Here is a 20,421-nt window from a genome sequence, read left to right on the forward strand (position 1 = left end):
TGCTACCCCACAGCTCCAGGGACCCGGGTTCGATTCCAGATTTGGGTGACTGTCTGTGTGGTATTTGCATGTTTTCCACAGTCCAAAGATATGCAACTTAGCTGATTTTTGGCATGCTGAGTTGCCCCTTAGTGCCCAAAAATGTGTAGGTTGGGGAGATTAGTGGGGTTACAGGGGTGGAGTGGGCCTGGGTAAGATGCTCTGTCAGAGAATTGGTGCAGACTCGATGGGCTGAATGGCATCCTTCTGCACTGTAGGAATTCTATGATTTCTTCCTCCATCTCCCTTCCACCATTATATGTGCCAGAGACAGAACCTATTTGTGCGATTGATCCCTTCTGATATTTTATCTCTATCCTTGTAGATTCCATTTTGTCTTGCTGATTGCAATGTCTTTTTTTACTACTACCATTATCTTATCCCTAATAAGTACAGCCTCTCTGTTTTGCCTCTCTATCCTTTGTAAATATTTTATACCATGCAATGTTTAATTCCCAGTCCTCACTTTTCTATATGTCTCGATAATTCTCATTAAATCTGGTTCCTTCCAACGCATGATTGCTTCCAGCTCCCTTGTTTTATTATTACGTACATTGCTGTACAGACATTCTAACCCATTTAATAGGATTTACTCTCACTTTTTGTTTAACCATCTTTTTAGACTCCCGTTCTATAATTGCATTTGTTCCCTTGTCATCACTGTTCTCCTTTACTTTATTCTTTCCTATGTGTTCCTGTCCTATTCTGCTTATACTTAGGCTGTTTATGTTTTTTGTAGTACCCTCCCCATTACTTGTTTGAAGTTACTACCTGCCTTGGGTTCCCTTTCCACTGGGTTCCCTTCCAGTTCAGTTGCAGCCCATCCCATTGGTACAGTTCTATCCTGTCCCAGAATGTTGTCAGTATCCTATGGAAAGGAACCCTCCTTTCTCACACCAGCCCTTTGTCTGAGTGTTAACTCTCCTGATTTGTGAGCTCCTATGCCAATTTGTATGTGGCCGAGGGAACGATCCAGAGGTTAATTTTGAGGTCCTATGTTTTAATTAGAGCCAAACTCCTGATACTCTTTAAGCAGGACCCCTTTCCTGTACCTTCCTATGTTGTTTGTTCCAACATGAACCATGGCAATTGGGGTTTCCCTTCCCGAATTCCAGTCCAGCCGTGGTGAGATCCTTTATCCTGGCACCGGGTAAGCAACACATCCTTCAATATTGTTGTCCTTGACTGCAGGGGATGCTACCTAATTATAGAGACCCCCATTACTACCATATTCTTATTCTGTTCTTCCCCACCCAGGACAGCCTCCAGAGCTATGATGCCTACCTCTTCACTGTGGCTGTCCTTCCTACAATCTTTCTCATTAATGTCCTCACATAAGTTCACATGCTGCTGACTTTATTTCTGCATTTCACCCACTGCCCAGAATTCAAAATTCTGCAACTGGCTCTTGCAGGCTCCATCTGGTCCCACCCCTAATGTCGATGACATTGGTGATCTTGGTGAGCAGAGGGTGGGGGGGAGGTTTAGGGGTTTGGCGAGGCAGAACTGGTGGTGAAAGGGAGTAGGAGGCCTTTGCTAGTAGGGACAGGTGGTGCCAGTCATGGATACTCCTCAGGCACCTGGATCAGCAAGTAAGCTTGAAGGTATTATCCTCCTAAATGCACTTCACTGTGTGAAAACTGCTGGGTTACTCAGGAAACCTGTCCAACAGCAGTTTTGAGAGTGGATTGGTGGCACAGTGGTTAGCAGTGCTGCCTTACAGTGCCAGGGACCGGGGTTCGATTCCTGGCTTGGGTCACTGTCTCTGCAGAGTCTGCACATTCTCCCCATATCTGTGTGGGTTTCCTCTCACAGTCCAAAGATGTGCAGGTTAGGTGAATTGGCCATGCTAAATTCTCCCTCAGTGTACCTGAACAGGAGCTGGAGTGTGGTGACTCGGGGATTTTCTCAGTAACCTCATTTCAGTGTGAATGTAAGCCTACTTGTGATTAATAAATAAACTTTAGGTTCCAGTCACAGAATGACAATAACAGTGACAGCTCCATTGTCATATTTAAAGCTGCAACATTGAGTCAGGCTGGTCACCCACTTTACTGCCTCAGTTAAAGCCAGAAATGGGCAAGAGGTGGTGGGTGGGGCTTAATTTGCCAGACATCCTGCAGCTCAGATCGGAACCAGAAACTGCACACGCTCAGAAAAATCTAAAAAAGAGCAGCTCCCCTGACAGAATCCCCCTCCCCCATCCTGGGCCAGATACAGCCTCCCCTTCCCCATCCACACAGACATTAGAGATCACCTCCCAACATTACTGACCCCCTTTCCCCCCACCCCACCTCGGACTCTTGCACGTGGCCCCCTCATCACCCACTCTGCCCCTGGCCCCAATGGCTGACGGACATTACCGTGTCTTGCCCCTGCACCTGATATCAACGTGCAGAAGTACAAATTTCACCCCTCCCCCCTCTACAGTTAGCATGCCTGCAAGGGCTGACTTGACTTCCTCTTCATGATAACAAGGCAAACTGCATTAAACTTGTTGGAATGCGCTAACGGGTGTGTGACTCACCCAAACCGCCTGCAGCTGACCCGCCCTAACAAGGGACAGCTCCATAAAAACCCCCAAGGATGGACAGGCAGTACAGGAAGAAATGGCCTCCCGGAAGATTTTCTGATGCTGATCTGGCCAAGTTTCTGGAGGCAGTGGAGGCAAGGTGGGACACCCTCTTCCCCCCAGTTGGACATCATCCCAGGGGAAGGGATGGAAATGGAAATAAGTTTCTTGCAGCCCAGATTCCTCTCCCTTGTACTTAACCTTGTGTCCTGGGAGGCCAGGAGAACTGGGAAGGAGTGCCGCAAAAAACGGAATAGCCTCAGCCAGGCAACAAGGGAGAGTGTTTAACCGCATCTAATGTCTTCCCCTAAATGACCTCAGAAAGCCCCACGCCCAGCACCCTGCAAGCTTCCAGCCCCTGACCCCCAGACACCACCCGCCTCCCCCCCTCAAGGTATCACAACCCTTGCCCTCTGAGGGCCACCCCGTGATACTCTGCAGGACTCATGCCATCAGATTTTACATGGCTCCTTCTATCCCCAGAGGAGAAGAATGTCCATAATTGCTGGGAGAGGGTGAAGATGGGGTGGTGCCCTGCCTCTGGCGGCTGTCTTCCTCCAGTCCTGCGAGTGGTAAGGCCCGGGCCCCCTCTGCTCGCAATTCTCTCCCCGACCTGAAATGCAATATGGCCACCATGAAACGACCCTCTCTGAGCAGCAGAGCAGTTTGAAAGCAGAGACTTACCTCCTCACTCACCCTCTCTGCTCCAGAACCTGAATCTGACTTTTATACTTGAGGTGTCTTCCAGACTAACCTGGCTGCAGCAAATGAGGTGGTTAAGACAGGTGAGCTGGGACAATTAGGAGTGAAACTCACCAATTACATTTGGATGAATGCAAAAACCTGCAAATTGATGTCATTCCCATTTTGGGCGGATCCCAATCGCTTTGTTTTTTTCTTGGTGTGAAAATAAGCGCCATTCCTGCTAGTCGCATCACGGCCAATTTTATGACTTTTTCCCTCTGCAAATTGGGCACAATGGGTTTGTAAAATTCTACCCAACACCATTGACAATACAGCACTCCAATAACACTGAAATATCAGCTTTGATTTTTATACTCATGCCCCGGAGTGAGATGTGAACCCAAAATCTTGTACCTAAGAGACAAGGGTACTACCATCTGAGCTGCAGTTGACATCTATAAAATATAAGCAAAGTCAGGTGGTATTTCTGTGATGATTACCTTCTTTTGATGGCTGAACAAGCCAATTCTGGAAAGGCAAAGCCTGCTACAAGTACCACACATGAAGTTGTTCCTTGTTAATGGTGGACGGTGAACTTTGCTGACCCTTTGTTTACATGGCTCGTGTCTGCTCTGGAGATTCTGAAACTATGTGTTACCATGATGGCAAAATCCTGCCTGGTGTTGCCACTTGCCTGTGGGCTTGACACTTGTGGTGATTGATGTTGAGGGATCTCATGTCTCTTTTGACAATATCATGAATTGGAGCTTTGGGCATACTTGGCCTGGGCCACCTCCCTATATAACATATTCTTGAAGATGCAGCCATCTTCCATCCTGCACACATAAAAACGGTAGAAAAGTTTCGGTGTAGAAAGAGGCTATTCAGCCCATCTTGTCTGCACCAGCCAAAAGAAAGAAAAAAGAAACTAGCCACTCATTTTAATCCCATTTTCCATCATCTGGTCCAAAGCCTTGCAGGTTACAACAACACAAATGCATTTCCAGGTAATTGGTGGTTGAAGCTCATAAATAAGCTGAACATTTCAGCTTCAACCACCAATTAGGAAGTAAGTTTCAGGTGCCCATCACCTTCTGAGTGAAAAAGCTTTTCCTCATTCCACTCTGATCCTTTTACCACTTATTTTAAAACAATGCCCTTGATAATTGACCCCTCAGCTCAGGGAATCAGCTATTTTCTCTACACCCATCACTTGCTTCATTATTCTGTCCAGCTCAATTAGGTCACCCCCTCAGTCTCTTCTGCTCTAAGGAAAACAACCCTAGCCTGTCCAATCTTTTTCCAAGCTCTGGTAATATTCTTGTCAATCTCTTCTGTACTCTCTTCAGAGTATGTCCAGCAAAACTTTGTTTGCTTGATTAACATCAACTTCTTGATATGTTTTCCCTAGAAAGAACTGCTTTATTGGTGATTCTATCTTTCCATGTGTTGCTAAGGAGGCATTGTAGACACTGGAAACAGTGTGATGACACAATGGAAACTCCATCCTTTGGTGTAAGTGGATGGATTAATGAGTAAATAGGCATTTAGCCAAACAAAATTACATTTGAATTAACTTCTTTATTTTACACAATTACAGTTTATCTTGAAACAGTATTACAGGTGTTTAGCTTTTCCTTTCTAAATTATTAAAACATGACAAAGTATCTAAATGCTACAAATTTAGCTGCCATCTGGTTGGAATGCCGATATGGAGGGATTGGGGAGGTGTCAAATCCTGAAATATTGACAGGAAGACTCTCAGTTTGAGCTCCTATTTGTGATTGACAGTTGCTAGTCTGAGATATGGAAACATAAAATCATAGAATCATACAGCGTGGAAGAGTCCATTCCACCCATCAAATCTGCACTGACATGTGAGAAAGAGGAGAGGAGTGAGCTGACAGTTTATTGACTCAGTCTTTTATTACAATCCCTGCTGCTATTAATTCTGAACAAGTCAGATCTCAGAGTGAAACTTTTGGCTTAATAGATCCTAATTTTTAAATTTTTAAGAAACGTGGAGGTAAGTTACTGAACAAATTCACATGAGTCTGCTGATGAACCTGTAACATAAAGAATAAAACATTTATTAAACAAGAAAACTATTACATCATACAAAAAGGTTGGAAATATCTCAATTCAGGCATAAGAAAATTATTCAAATATTCACTATTGCTTCACCCCAGCCGTATCTTTACTGACAGGCACAAGTTCAGAAAGATAAAACATCCATTTTATATGTTAATATTCAGGGTAAATATTGGGTACATGCGAGCCAATTGACAAACTATGGTCAGACATACCACACTCCAAAGTAAATGACAGATGTGACCAATGCAGGTTCTATGGATTTCTTGACAACAAACTCAGATGCTTGTCATACCATGAGCCAACCACCCTCAGTGATTTCTCTCTCCCATAAGCGTTTCCAATCGCTACATTTGAAAAGTGCCTGGAATTCTCTCCTACATATTGATCTCACTCAGATGGCTTCAACAAGAATCCATCTCTAGGGTTTCGATCTCACCTTCTGACATGCCTTTTCTCTAGCTCTCTAAGTATGTTCAAGCTTCACCTCCAAGTACGCTTTCAAATCTTCAGCCGTGCTGAGCAGGACATCATTTCTTCAAAAGGTATCTTTGCCCTTGCAGCCCACAGCAGAGTTGCCAACCTTCAGTTACCCTCTCAGATCTTCAAGCTTATCTGGAGCCCACTTTCCTTCAAGTCTGCTTCTTGCAGCTCTCCCTCTTTAATTCAGAGCCTGTTGTACTGGTCCATTTTCGCAACTCTACTGAAAAGATCGGTTTCTGAACTTACCTGGAACATTTTCTTTGTTTGAAACCCTTCTGCTCTCTTCTCCTCTGTTCTTGGGGCACCTTCTCTTGAAAGACGGTCCTCTTCAGGAAACTAATCTGCCACTTTGCACATTTTCACTTTTCTTTTTCTTCTGCGCAACTGTGTTCTCAGCCTAAAGATGTGATAATGGACAAACTGCAAGTATGACCCTGTCCCAGCTAATGTATGCCTGCAATCAATGAACTGGCCAAACATGGCAATTTTCACACTGATACATGTACAGGAAACCTGAGGTCTACTGGGAACTGTAATTCCTGAACTCCAAACTCCTGATTTAGCTGAGTATTGCTGGATTTCCTAAAACATCAGATAAATAAACAACAGTCTAATTTTTGTGTGTAGATTATTAATGGTTGTAATTTTCATAATAGAATGTATTTCTAACATCAGCAAAGCTGCCACATAAAAGTACAATTAATGTGTGACCAGAGGACACAATTGCTCTGCTAAGCTCCCTATATTTCATAATTAAAAATAATTTATTAATAATGTTTCCACTTGATTCCTACAGTTACATATAATGAATGGTTTTGGAGTTGTGCAGTGTACAAAATCATCCCTTTCAAATTCCATGCTACATAACTCACTTGCTCAATCATTGTGCAAAATTATACTATGCCTTCTCATTTGATAGATTACTACGCACTATGAACATTTTCCATATCATTTGTATATATGCATATTGCAGTCTGAGTTCAACATGCCTGATATAGAATCATAGAATCCCCACAATGCAGAAGGAGGCTATTCGGCCCATTGAGTCTATACCAATTCTCCAACAGAGCATTTTCCTCAGCCCACCCCCTGCCCTATCCCTGTAACCCCACGTATTTACCCCAGTGGTCCCCCTAACCTCTTGGGACACTAAGGAGCAATTTAGCATGGCCAATCAGCCTAACCTACATATCTTTGGATTGTGGGAGGAAAGCAGAGCACCCAAAGGAAACCCAGACAGACACGGGAGAATGTGCAAACTCCACAGAGACAGTGACCCAAGACTGGAATTGAACCTGGTCCCTGGTGCTGTGAGGCAGCAGCGCTAACCACCGTGCCACCGTGCCATCCTAATATCTCCATTAATTACTTTTGTTATGCCTAGTGTTCAAACATGGGCTGGGACTCTCCAAAGTCCCCAATTCTCGTGAAAATGGGAGTAACTCCTGCTGATTTTTTCATTGTCATTTTTAGATTGAATCTCCCACACTCTATGGATCACAGAGTGCCCTAATGGGATTCCCTCTGAAAATCACTAATCGGGGCCTGTTCTTGCCCAAGAAGTCAGCAGCATAGCACTGAGTGGGCCACTCCCATGTGCCGATTTGTCAGAGTGGAGATCGGTGCATGCACTGTAATCCCACATTGCGAGCCTCTTGATTGCTGACCAGTGCTGCAACCACCTCCCACCCCCCAGCCACATCACTGGCCTTCTGACCCTCCCACTACCCAATCGCTGGCCTCCTGGACCTCCTCGGGCTAGTCCTGAAGTTCCCACTCCCTGGCCAGCCCCGATCTTTCTGATTCCCTACCCAGTCAGCCCCGATCTCTGATGCCCCACTCCAGCAGTTCCGACCCCCACCCCTGACAGTCTCGACATGCAACCCCCCCAGGCAGCCCCAGCCAGTCCTGAGCCCCCACCCTCCACCTCAATGGCCAGCACCAATCACCATCTTCCCTCCCTCTCCCATGATCCTGAATGCAGAGTGGCAGCGGAACCCTCCAGTCCCACCAATCACCCCCCAAACAGGACTCACCCCCAATAGGCCCTGTCCCTCTCTGGCCCCACCCCCTTAGGACTGCCTGATGCCCAGTGGGCAGTCCCAAAGTGCACCTTGGGCATTGCCAGTTTGCCTCTTGGGCACTGCCAGGGGGCCAGACTGGGACTGCCCAAGAGGCACCCCCCTTATCCCCTCCCCAAACTCCTGAGGGGGCCTTAATGACCTCTCTTCACTCCAGCAAGGTGGGCTGCCAGTTCCCCATTAGTGGGGAGCAGTGCGAACCCCGCTGCAGTGGAGAGACTTCAGCCCCATGCCCTCTAATGATATTGAAATGTAGAACAGCATATTGAAATCAGTTTTCCCAGTGTGAAGCTGATTACTCTGAAAAGCTAAGCTAGGAGGCTCGCAGAATCCATGTGGGAAGTCCACAAAATGGCCTCGGCTGATGTCTCCTGGCCCATGCGCTGCTAGAGAAGTGTTGCATGCTGGGAGAATCACCCCCATGGAGTGTGTTTGTATGGAAGCTTTTGGAATTTTTTTTTGGAAATTTACATGAGCAAGACTGACAAAATGGCTGCCAATAGTCAGATGATTTTTGCAAATTTAATATGGAAAGTTCAAGCTTCCAGATAGTTCCTAATTGAATCAGTCTAGATGTGGGCCTCCTCTCTGAATGAACTTAGCCAGACAAAGACTGTGGAATTTACATCAACCACTGTCAATGGTTTACTCCAAATTCAAAATCAATGGACTTCCAGACTTCACGTCTCCAAGTTTCTAATTTAACAATTAGAAACCAGTTCTAATGCAGATACCAGTTAACCATATGTGGGTGTGAATAGCCATCACTTATCTTATTGTATAGCAATGGCTTTTAGCTTTAAACTATTCTGAGTGCACAATGGCAGTTGATTATGAGACCAAAACTTGCTTCTATAATAGAACTTACTCTCCCAAGAACCAGAGAGAAACATTCAGTTGGCAAAGAACCCCACAGCAAATTATCAGCTGCAGAACAAGACAGTAACACTGAAGCTTTGCTAAAGCTGAAAACTTCTATACCTTAAAAGCCACTCAGCTTAATTTCTGATCCAACTCCATCTGTAAAGAAAGCTGACCTTCCGGCAAAATTGACTAAATTCACGATCTGCAGAACACCCATCTCTTTATTTACAAAAGTGTCATAAGATCAACAACCATAGTGCACCTGTGCAACCGCATGTGAAATCAAAACTTCTCAATCTTGCATTCCCTGACACTTCTAGCTGCTCAACCAATATCCTCAGCAGGGAGAAGGAAGGTCTCCACTCTGTAAGGGCCTCTGCCACTTTGTCAGGGCCTTTGAACTCTGTGAGGCCCTTTGCCACCTCAGTTTGATGTTTTCTACCTCTTGCTGTCTCACTAGCAATTTTTCAGTGGCTGATTGTAGAAGCTCATCATCCAACTCAGTCATTGCAGAGGCTCTGCCCCAGTAATCCTCCAAGTGGCCCTGAGCTTGACTGACCATTGCAAACATGTATCCATGCAGTAACTTCCTGAGCTACATCTAGTACCCACTGAGTGTCTCTGTGCTGATAGAGGGTGCAGATGACTGTTGTGAAACCTTTATACTTACACTTTCTTCTCCCTCTCCAATGTCCTCGGTCCTCTATGGGCATGTGACAGCGGGACAGGATATCCTGTTGTTCTCTTGCCCTCGTTCTGTTACCACCTGAAAGTGAGAGAGGAGAGGGTGAGTGACTGCATGAGCTGCCTTCAGTATGGAGGAACGCATGACCCTTAAGTTTCAATGTGACATCCATGGATCCTAACTGGATGGACTGATCTACTGAACCCTGCATCTTCACAGACTCGATCGTGTTCCTCACTAGCCAGCTGGGCTTCCTGCTTTCCGAAGTCAGTCAGATTCTTCTGATCAGACTGACTTCTCCTTCTCCATTTTCTCCTTCTCTCCCCTATTATTCCTTAGTTTCTCCTGCACAGAGAAAGAAGATGGGTTTGTGAGCTATTGGGTTTCATGTATCTTTCCCCTCCTTCCAGTCTTTCAAGTAATCCATTGAATTGTGTGTGATGATTGATGTACTGCAGTTTGTTCTAAATGTTCCTGGGCAGCATCCTCCAGGTGGTGCAAACATGCAGATAAAAGGATAAGGCTCACAGAGACACATCATTAGTATTGCATACTGATGCTTTCAATGCCTGAGCCCCTTCGTCCCTACCCCTACCAGACAGCATGTGAGATCTCTGTGTGGAAGGTTCAGGAAGTCAAAGTGTCCTGCAGGGTAGATGGACTGCATTGGGGCTATCAGGTTGCTGCTGAGGCTTATGACCCGTTTACCATTCAATGCTCACACATTGAGTGTGAGCAGCTGGGGATTCACTTATGATGGTGAAGTGGTGAGGTCATTCTCCACTTCCTGCACTGCGGTACAGTCCTCCAGTGGATGCTGTGGTTACTGACCACCTTGGAGACTTCCTCAAGAGCCTGATTTATCCACCAGCTCAAGGCCTTCCTCTCATCCTCTGGTTGGAGATAACCCCCTCCTAGCCTCCACTTCATTCTGCAAGAGTCCCAGGAAGGCGTCACCAAACTTGAGGGCTGGAGGTCCCTGAGATATGTGGGCCATCTACCTTGAGTAGTGGATAGGTTGCTGTCCAAGTGTCTTTTCATACAGTCCTCACCACCGTGCAAAATGTCAGAAAACCCTGACTGCATAACTAATGAGGGCGGCATTACACATTAAAGCACAAGTTCCCACTGGCCTACATGGCAGGAAACACTCCCCATTCCCACCCCATGTCAGAAAGGAAAATTTCAGCCTCAGTCTTTTGCCTTACCTTTTTCAATTTCGTCAGCTACTGTTCAATATGGAAGGGTTGAAAATTTTCAATAAATTCATGCCACACATTAATATCTGTTAGTGTTACAAGGGAATGAGTGTTTATTCTGCATCCTTGCAGCAATTAAAATGTGTTTCCACAAAGAATAATTTTCACTTTTTATGTGTAAGGAAATGTGTTACTTCATCGCAAGCTGTAATTCACACTTTGCTCCCAGAGAAATAAGGGCTGAATATTAAATACAATTATGGTCGTGTTCCAGATGTGATTTTTCAATCATTTTGGTATATTCATATTCAGCGGTGCAGTTTATTGCATGCGCATTGGCAAGAAATACATCCTTTCATTATTAATTCAGCTCATGTGGCTTAATTGGACAAGACTAGAGTGAATTTGACAAACATCACAGCAGCAGAAAAGGCAATCACTCTTTCAAGATGGAAATTTGTTTGATGTCTTACTGTGTAACTCATTTACTCTCCTCAGGAGTCATGTGACCCAATGCTAATCAGCCAATGATTGGTTTTTCGTCTCGTGGTCACATGGCCTGAATACTAATCAGCTCGAACTTTGTTTCACCGCTGTTATGCAACCCCATGTTTGACTGTCAAGGTAATATAGGCAGATAAGTGGGTGCTTGATGAGCACTTGACAGAACTTCACAGAAAATTAAAACCTTAAAATAGCATGAGAAAGTCTTGTCAAATCAAGCATGATTATCGTGGAATGCTTAAGGAATTCATCATCTGCATAAAATTAATATACTTCAGAGCAGACATGGCTGGCAGTCAGTGGGGACTCATCAAATTTTTATTTATATGTGTTCACCAAATCACATTAATTCTGAGAGCTAAAATTCACTGAGAATGAAGGTTATTTTCTGTTCAATCTAATTTATCTGTGACAATAATCATTACTAATAATGTGTCAAATTGAATCGTAGCCAGTTTTGCATGCTTGCTGATTTGGAGAGCTGTGTTAAGCCAGCCCAGGGCAATTAACCATTGGCAGATCTATACAAAGCTGAGAGCAATGAACTCGCACAGTTGAAAATTCAAGGGTGCCGGACCTATTTGTGTCGTCAAGAATTTCTTGATCACAGTCACTTGAGCATTGCAGATGCCTTCCTCCTGACTTACTGCCAAATTTGATCAAACTACAGGACCTAAAAAAGCACCCATTCTCATACGCATCTTTGACAAAGTGTTGGAAACACTTTGGGTAATCTGCAACCTGAGCACCACATGTGGCCCCTCAAGGTTCTGAGTGTGGTCCATGACTGCTGCCCACATGCAAAATTGTCACATATCATTGCTTTCCATCCATGTAGCTTTTCTTCCTACTGGTATAACTGAAATCACATGCACATAAAGCAAGGTACATGACGTAAAGTGCATGTTGATCGCACACAACATTGACTGTGAAAAATGTGCACTGCCTCTGCATTCAATCAAAGTATAAACATTAATTTTGTTTTACCATCATTAATAAATGAATAATTAAATATTTTCTATAACATATTATGAAATATTCGGCATGTATTCAATCCTAGACATGGTTGGTGAGGTAGCCTGATTTCAATATTGCGGTCCACTGAGGTGAAGGAGGACCCACTCATGTGAACCACTCACTAGCCTGGGTTCCTACCATTCGTTTATTGGCCCAGATATCGCCCTCAACTGTTGAATAGTACCAAAAAGATTGATAAGTGACATCTGGAATATGCCCATAATTATGTTTAGTATTCATCTTCTTTGGTGTTCTGCATCTACTCCTCAGCAATTTTCTGTAGATTCCTGAAGGTATTAAACTTGAATCCTTCCTGCGATGAAATACACAAGCACGAAGAGCCTTCAGTGGAATAAAGAGAGAGTGTTTTTTTTACGAAATAAGAAACAACTGAGTGTCCTTGGCTGAGAATCCTAAGGAGCCAAAACTCAGGTGTCGAGATTTCAAAAGAACAATAAAATTGGGAGCATTGATCTCATGTGCAAATGACTACCATTGATATGTCTGAGCTCATTAATAAGTGGTAGGAATCCACAATCTACATCTACAATGTATTATAAGAAGTTTCTCATGATCTGCAGAACAGAACCTTTGGCACAGTTGTAGTCTTTTCACCTCTGAGACAGAAGGTGCAGTGTTCAATCCCTGCCATTGTAGCAAGTGAAGAGCTTGGCTCTGGCTCAGGATTGTGGATTAGTGTCAAGTGATTGTTGGAGGTCCTCCCCTCTTTATATGAGTTGTGGGACCCAGAAAACCTCACACTCACAGGACCAACTGTCCTATCAGCTGGTAGAAAGATGGTTATGGCCAAGGTTTATGTGATGGTCTATCAGGCAGATAATCAGGCTATGAGCATTTTAAATTACTCTACTGTTCTCCAAGGGAAGTGTATGCTGATGTGATGAAGAGGCAGAGTACCCTGGAGATTGTTGCAGTGTCAGATCTCTCAGAACAGTTTCTAAGACTCTTTTGAAAAGGCAACAAGCAGTAATGCAATATATGTTTTGCAGCAGGCACTTTCCATAGACCTGCCAAGATCTCTTTGGGGCTATTCAGCCTGTCACAACAGCAATCAGTTGTACATCCCATGCCCAGCAGCAACGGACTCAAGGATGAACTCAGAAGTATTTTCAGAAAATTACAATGTGGCTGCTTCATTGAAGTCTTTCTCAATGCCTTGACATGAGCCAGGTTCTGATATCAGCCTGGCTACAAAATTGCAGGAACTGAAAACATCCAAAGCCATTATTAATCCACACATGTTCTTTTAGTTGCTGGCAGCAGGTACACTAAGATCCTCATGAGCTGCCTCCATAGGTACCAACTGATGAAGATAGCCATTTAGGATCCAATTCACAGGATGGTGACATATGTGTTAGGGAGATTTGCAACACTGATCAGCAGATGCTGCACACAAGGGCAAGAATAAGAGGCTACTGAGGCAAGAAATTCTCTCCTAAAGGCAATCTTGCCGACCTTTCATAAGAGACCCTTAACATCATGCAGTATCCATCAACTCTCTATCCAAGTCCTTTTGTTAACTCAGGTATTCATTTGGCCCTCATTTTTACATACCAGGTAGGCTTTTACACCCTCGCTTGAGCCTAGGCCGGAAAATCCTGCTGAGGTCAATGGACATTTGCATCGTTTGCCCCTTGCCCATTCCAAATCCATGGCAGGTGGGGCGGTAGAATTCCGGCAACCATCTATTTAATCTCACACCTATTGAGTATTGCATCAAAATAAAAACACAAGTCATTATACATTGAATGTCAAGACCTTTAACTCATTAAATATTAAATGTTTTGGGAATTAACAAATTACTCTCACCCCGTGAAACCCCAAGTGCTTTTCCATTCATTTACATGCTCACTCCACAGGGTACTCCCCTAGCAATGGTGTGGAGGAAGGCTGCTGCTTCTCTTGTTTCTGTAGATCAGATATGGTTGTGGCTAGTGTCCATTCAGTGCCTGAGTCATACTCAGGCCCTACACATTCAGGGCCACCTGCTTCTCTGTAGGGGCTGCCCCAGTCACAGAGCCAGCTCACAACATTGATTCATTCTCAAAGGAGCCAAGGATCTGTCCACAGCTTTTGAAACACTTGAGAGGAGTCCCTATTACCTTGAGCCTGCCTGTCCTCTGCACTTTCATAACCCATGTGCATTCCTCTGGTTGCCTGAAATGGTTCAGCTCCTTGCAAAGATGAGATGAATGGTTGGCCTATCTCACTCCATACACCTCATGGATAAGACCATGCTTTGGAACTCTATGCATCCTCACAGCATTCACTCAGTGCTACTTTTTGGGGGAGTCTAGAACTAGGAGTCATAGTTTGAGGATCAGGGGTAAACCCTGAGGTGAGGAGAAATTTCTTCACCCAGAGTTGTGACTCTGTGGAATTCACTACCACAGAAACTAGTTGAGGCCAAAATATTGTGTGATTTCAAGAAAGAACTTAAATATAGCTCTTGGAGGAAATGAGATCGAGGGAAATGAGGGGAAGGCAGGATTAGCATGTTGAATTTGATGATCATCCATGATCAAAATGAATGGCAGAGCAGGTTCGTCAGACAGAATGGCCAACTCCTGCTTCTATTTTCTAACTTCCTATGTTTTAATGTTACACGTGACTCTCCATGAGTGCTGCGGTCCTGCAATGGAGGACATCATGCATTCATATACGAGAGAAATGGCTCCACTCATATGATCCTCCATTGATTCTCCTGCACAGTGGTTGCAGGCTGGTGCCACTCATTCTATACATGCAACAAAGCCCACTGATATGAATGGATTTGTATAGGTGGAGGTTGTGCTGGAATGAAGTGACCAAGTGTCAGTGTTGCAACCTCTGCGTTTTCCAGTGTAGTGGGAGCCCTGGTCTGTTCCTTATCCACAACTGTACCTACTAGAGGGATGTAATTTAGGTAAAACAGCTGATCCTTAAACTAAGTCCTGATGCCTCCTTTTGATCAATGGCATTAATGGGCACACATGGTGGAGGGAATGTTAGACCTAATCATTGCTTTACTCACTCTCTGTAGGCTCCCCACCTGCCTCACCTCTGTGGCAGGCTGCTACAGCATGACCCATCTGACCTCCATTATCTGTTCCTCCATTACCATGGCAACAAAATGTACTTTACCGCCAGTTTGTTGTTGCTCCCTGGCTTCACTCATAAGTAAGAAGTCTTACAACACCAGGTTAAAGTCCAACCAGTTTATTTGATCGTAAGCCCACGAGCTTTTGGAAATGCTGTTCCTTCTTCCTTGAAGAGATTCCTGTCAGAGAATCCTTCCTGAACTGATATGGTTTTGTAATCACTTCAATCAGGCCATTGAGGTTGGCCTATTGAAATATGAACTCCCTGATTAAGGGGTTAATTGATGGGCCAATCAAGGAGTCTCTTCCTTGTATTTAACTGGGAGTGTCAGTTCCTCTGGCACTCCTGAAGGTAGACTGCTGAGTGATAGTACTCTGCGCACTGTTATTGGAATTGTAAATAAAGGGATTTTGATGAAGGGACTTTGGCCTCTGAAGACTTATTACAATCTTCTTCTTCTTCTCCTCTTCCCTCTTCCAGTGACTTTTCCTGTGGTACCTCTGCCCAATCTCCCTGTTGCATTGTGGAGCAATGGGGATGCAATGTCTACACTGATGTCAGGAAATAAATGGTTTGTTCAGAATCCTAATAGTCAGGATAAAAGAGGCTGGAGGTGGGTTGGGGTGGGGTTTGCAAGTCTTCAAACTTTTCCTGATTGTTCAACAGTTTTTATATCTCACTTCTTAAAAATTCTTTCACAGAAACGTAAGCACCGCCAACAAAGCAAACATTTGCTGCCTATTGTAGCCATTCAATTCAATTTTCAATGTTAAGAGCTTTGTCATCACCATATATCATATTGCCAGGCAATTTAGATATCCATTTGCTCCATTCAGCCAGCAAATTCAGTGTCCAGCTGTTATGTATTCATGTCTGTCCCTAGTTAGAACAAAGCCACTTTAAGAGTCTGATCACTTGGTGTATTGATGACATCATTGGCCAATATGTATGGACAAATAGCCAGCCTATCCTAACAGCCTGTACAGTAAACACCTTTCTAATAAACCTCATGTTTGCTTACATCTTCATGGTTGCAAGCCTATCCTTTAAAAATACCACACCAACCACCACTGCAATACTCAGGCGGGAGTTAGCTAGCTCTCTTTCGCCCCGCCCCCCCCAACCCCTGAATCCGTAATACTCCTTTTATTTGCTCCATGTAAGATAGCCTTCCATATCCTGTAAATTAAAATTAATCACACTTTAGACTACAACTCTGGAGTTTCATTGAGTGTATTTCTTTCATCTCTCCATGTGGCTGGTAGACTAGTTACATTGTTACTCGACACTTAATTATTGTGCAACAGTAAAATGGGGCGAGTTGGGATGTATGCTTACATAACAATTAGTTCTCAGCTCTTAATGTATAACATAATATACCATCCTACTTTCTTTAAAAAATGTGTAATACCTCTGTATCAATATAATTGTTCCAATCATTAACATTTCTCTAAAATCAACTTTTCTCAGAATACTTTAAAGGTCTTTTATAGCTTGTTTTCTTTTCTGAGAAAATTGTTATTCATCGTATCACTAGGATGTTATGCCAATGTCTTGTGGATTTGGCATTGATCATTCTTAGCGCTGGGTTGGCATGCTATTCAAACAATGTGTGTGTTGCTCCTGGTGTTATAGGAGCCCTGCTTGACTTTGCTAATGTGTCACTTGCTAGTGAGGTTGTTGACATTGTAGGGGATGATGTTTGTTGTGAACGTGGTGTCTGTGTCTTTAAGACAGTCCAGTAGATATGAATCCCCTGACCTGAGAGACCAATGGAAACAGTGTGAGTGATCGCACCCGTGGGTGGAATTCCTCCCTTGGAGACTCATTTAGAAGCCATGTTGAAGTAGGTAAGAACTGGAACTATGCTCCAGGGCAGCCTAGAATTGGAACTGTCCTGTACCTGTTTGTCTTATCAATAAATACCTTTTGTTCCTAACAAAATCTCAAATCTCTTGATGATGCTAGAAAGCCACAACATAACAATGTTGATGTTGCAATGCCAATTAGTGATGTTGATATCGCAATGCTTATTGGTGATGTTTTTGATATTGTAATGCCTTTTGCAGATGTTGTTGATATTGCAATGTTTATTGGTGATGATATTGCAATGTTTATTAGTGATGATGTTATTGCAATGTTTATTGGTGATGATGCTGATTTTGTAATATCTATTCATGATGGTGTTGATATTACATTGCTTACTGGTGATGTTGGTGCTGCAATATTTACTGATGATGTTGCTATTGCAATGCTTATTGGTGATATTGCAATTCTAAATGAAATTGTTGATGTTGCAATACATATTGGTGACAATGTTGATATTGCAATGTTTATTGGCAACAATCTTGATGTTGCAATGCCTATTGGTGATGAAGTTGACATTGCACCACTTATTGATGGTATTGGAATGCTTATTGGTGATGTTATTGATGTTGCAATGTTTATTGGTCATGTTGTTGGTATTGACATGCCTATTGGTGTCACTTCTTGGTCTTTTGGCTAAGATCAAGTGTAGTATCGTCATGCTGTGCTTGAATTGAAGTCATTAGGTTACATTTCAGCTTCATTTGAAGCAATTTTTTAAAAGCTGCATCTTGGCCTTTTTAGCTAAGATTCAAACGAGATCAAGCCTTGGAGGAGGAGCTATGCCTACTCCAATCAGCTTGGATCTTGTAGATCAGGCCCAAGACAGGAGGTGAGAGCCCTCTCTCGTCAGCTTGGATCGGAAATGTCTCAACTTGTTGGGACTCTGGATTGGACTTGATTAGATTGAATTGGAATTTAAAAAATTGGTGATGCATTTAATAGTGCAAAATGTATTGATACTGTAATGCTTTTGGTGATATTGATGTTGCAATGCCTATTGGTGATATTGATGTGTCGCTGCTTATTAGTGCTGTTGAAATTGTAATGCCGATTGGTGATGGTGTTACATATTGGTGATGTTGTTGGTGCTGCAATACTTAATGAGGTTGATATTGCAGTGATCACTTGGTGATAATATTGTAATGCCATATGATGTTGTTATTGCAGTGCTGACTTGTGGTGATATTGATATTGCAATGCTGATTGAAATTGATATTGCAATAAATATTGGTGATGTAGCAATGTTTACTAGTAATTTTATTACTATTGCAACATTTATTGGTGATGATCTTGATGTTGCAATGCTTATTGCTGATGAAATTGACATTGAAATGCTTATTGGTGATAATGCCTATTGATGATGATATTGATGTGTTGTTGTTTATTATTGCAATGCTGTTGATATTGCAATGCCTATTGATCTTGATGTTAGAGTGCTTTTGTTGATTATATTGTTATTTCGGTATCTTTGATAATATTGCAAATCTTAACGGTGATGTTTTTGATATCAGCATGCTTATTAGTGATGATCTTGATGTTTATTAGTGCTGTTAATATTGCAATGCTTTTGGTGAGAATATTGATGTTGCAATGCTTAATGGTGATGATGTTGATATTGCAATGCATTTTTAAAAATTACTCCATTCTTAAAGTTACAAAGTCATTGCGCAGAGTGGACCAGGCATGCCCTTTAACCCCTTTCCTTTCTTCCTCCAAGAAACAATTCAAATTGAATTGATTCATCATCCCCCCAAGAGAGATGTGCAAGAGCTTGGGGATGATCTGATGCTTGTTCTTAGTCAAAAAGCCAAAAAGCGATCAAGCATTTTTTGAATACTTCCTACTGTTTGCAAGTTTACACAGTAGTGCTCTTGAAATTGCTATGTTTATTGGTGATGATGTTGATATTGCAATGAAGTTGATGTTACAAACTTTAGTAGGAATGATGTTGATATTACAAGCCCTTTGGTGATGGTGTTAATATTGCAATGCTTATTATTGCTGATGTTGATGGTGCAATGCACATTAGTGATGATGATCTTGCAATGCTTATTGGTAATGTAATGTTTATTGGTGATAATAATATTACAATGCTTATCGAATGATTGTGGTGTTAATATTGCAATACTTGTGATGATGTTACTATAGCACTGCATTTTTGTGATTTTCAGAACTTATTGGCAATTATGTTGTAATGCCTATTGGTATTGCAACAATTATTGATGTTGACATTACAATGCCCTTTAATCCCTTTCCTTACTTGCTCCAAGAAACAATTCAAATTGAATTGATTGTTCATATTGCAATGCTTATTCATGATGGGGTTGATATTGCTGTATTGTGATGATGATATTGTAATGCTTATTAGCGACGATATTGATATTGCAATGATGTTGATATTACAAAGTTTAGTGGGAATGATGTTAATTACAACACATTTGATAGTGTTGATATTGCAATGCTTATTGGTGATGATATTACAATGCTTGTTGATGTTGATATTGCCTTGCTTATTGGTGATGCTGTTGACTATTGCAGTGCATATTGATGTTCCTATTGCAAAGCTTATTGGTGATTTTGATATTTCAATGCTTATTGGTGATGTTCATATTGCAATGCTGAGCCCCTGATGTTGATATCAGAACACTCATGATGATGTTGACACTTCAATGCTTGTTGACAATGATAATATTGCAATGCTTTTTGGTGATGAGGTTTATGTTGCAATGTCAATTGGTGATGGTAATATTGCAATGCTTATTGGTAGTGCTCCAGTTTCCTCCCATGGTCGAAAGACATGCTGGTTAGGTGCATTAGCCATGCTAAATTCATCCTCAGTGCATCCAAACAGGTGCTGGGGTGTGCTGACTCAGGGATTTTCACAGTAACTTCATTGCATTGTTACCGTAAGCCTACCAATAGACATTAATAAAATAAATTTTAATAAGCTGATAATATTGCAATGCCAATTGATGTTGATATTGTAATATTTATTGACGATATTGCATTGCTTATTGTTGGTGATACTGCAATGCTTATTGGTGATGTTATTGTGATATTTACTGGTGATAATATTGCAACATTCATTGAGGATACAATACTTATTGGTGATCTTGTTATTATTGCAATGCTTACTGATGATTTTGATATTGCCATGCTTATTGAAGATGGTGTCGATTTTTGCAATGGTTATTGATGATGTTCCTATCGCAATGCGTGTTGGTGATTTTG

The 20,421-nt window shown here is 42.6% G+C and overlaps 1 long non-coding RNA gene and 1 pseudogene across 1 annotated transcript in view; one reads left to right on the forward strand and one right to left on the reverse strand.

The window, feature by feature from the left end:
- Positions 1 to 4,959: 4,959 nt before the first annotated feature.
- The window catches only part of LOC145343446 (uncharacterized), a 32,011-nt gene continuing 16,549 nt past the window's right edge, over positions 4,960 to 20,421 (reverse strand). The window contains exons 2-4 of the long non-coding RNA XR_013886707.1: positions 13,795 to 13,941; positions 9,485 to 9,580; positions 4,960 to 5,361 (exon numbers count right to left, since the gene is read on the reverse strand). This is a non-coding gene — a long non-coding RNA (uncharacterized LOC145343446). The remainder of the gene's footprint in view (positions 5,362 to 9,484; positions 9,581 to 13,794; positions 13,942 to 20,421) is intronic.
- On the forward strand, positions 17,804 to 18,004 carry LOC145343583 (U2 spliceosomal RNA; annotated as a pseudogene).

The sequence above is a fragment of the Carcharhinus amblyrhynchos genome, chromosome 5 (assembly GCF_965287045.1).
Source record: "Carcharhinus amblyrhynchos chromosome 5, sCarAmb.v2.hapA, whole genome shotgun sequence".
Taxonomy (NCBI): Eukaryota; Metazoa; Chordata; class Chondrichthyes; order Carcharhiniformes; family Carcharhinidae; genus Carcharhinus; species Carcharhinus amblyrhynchos.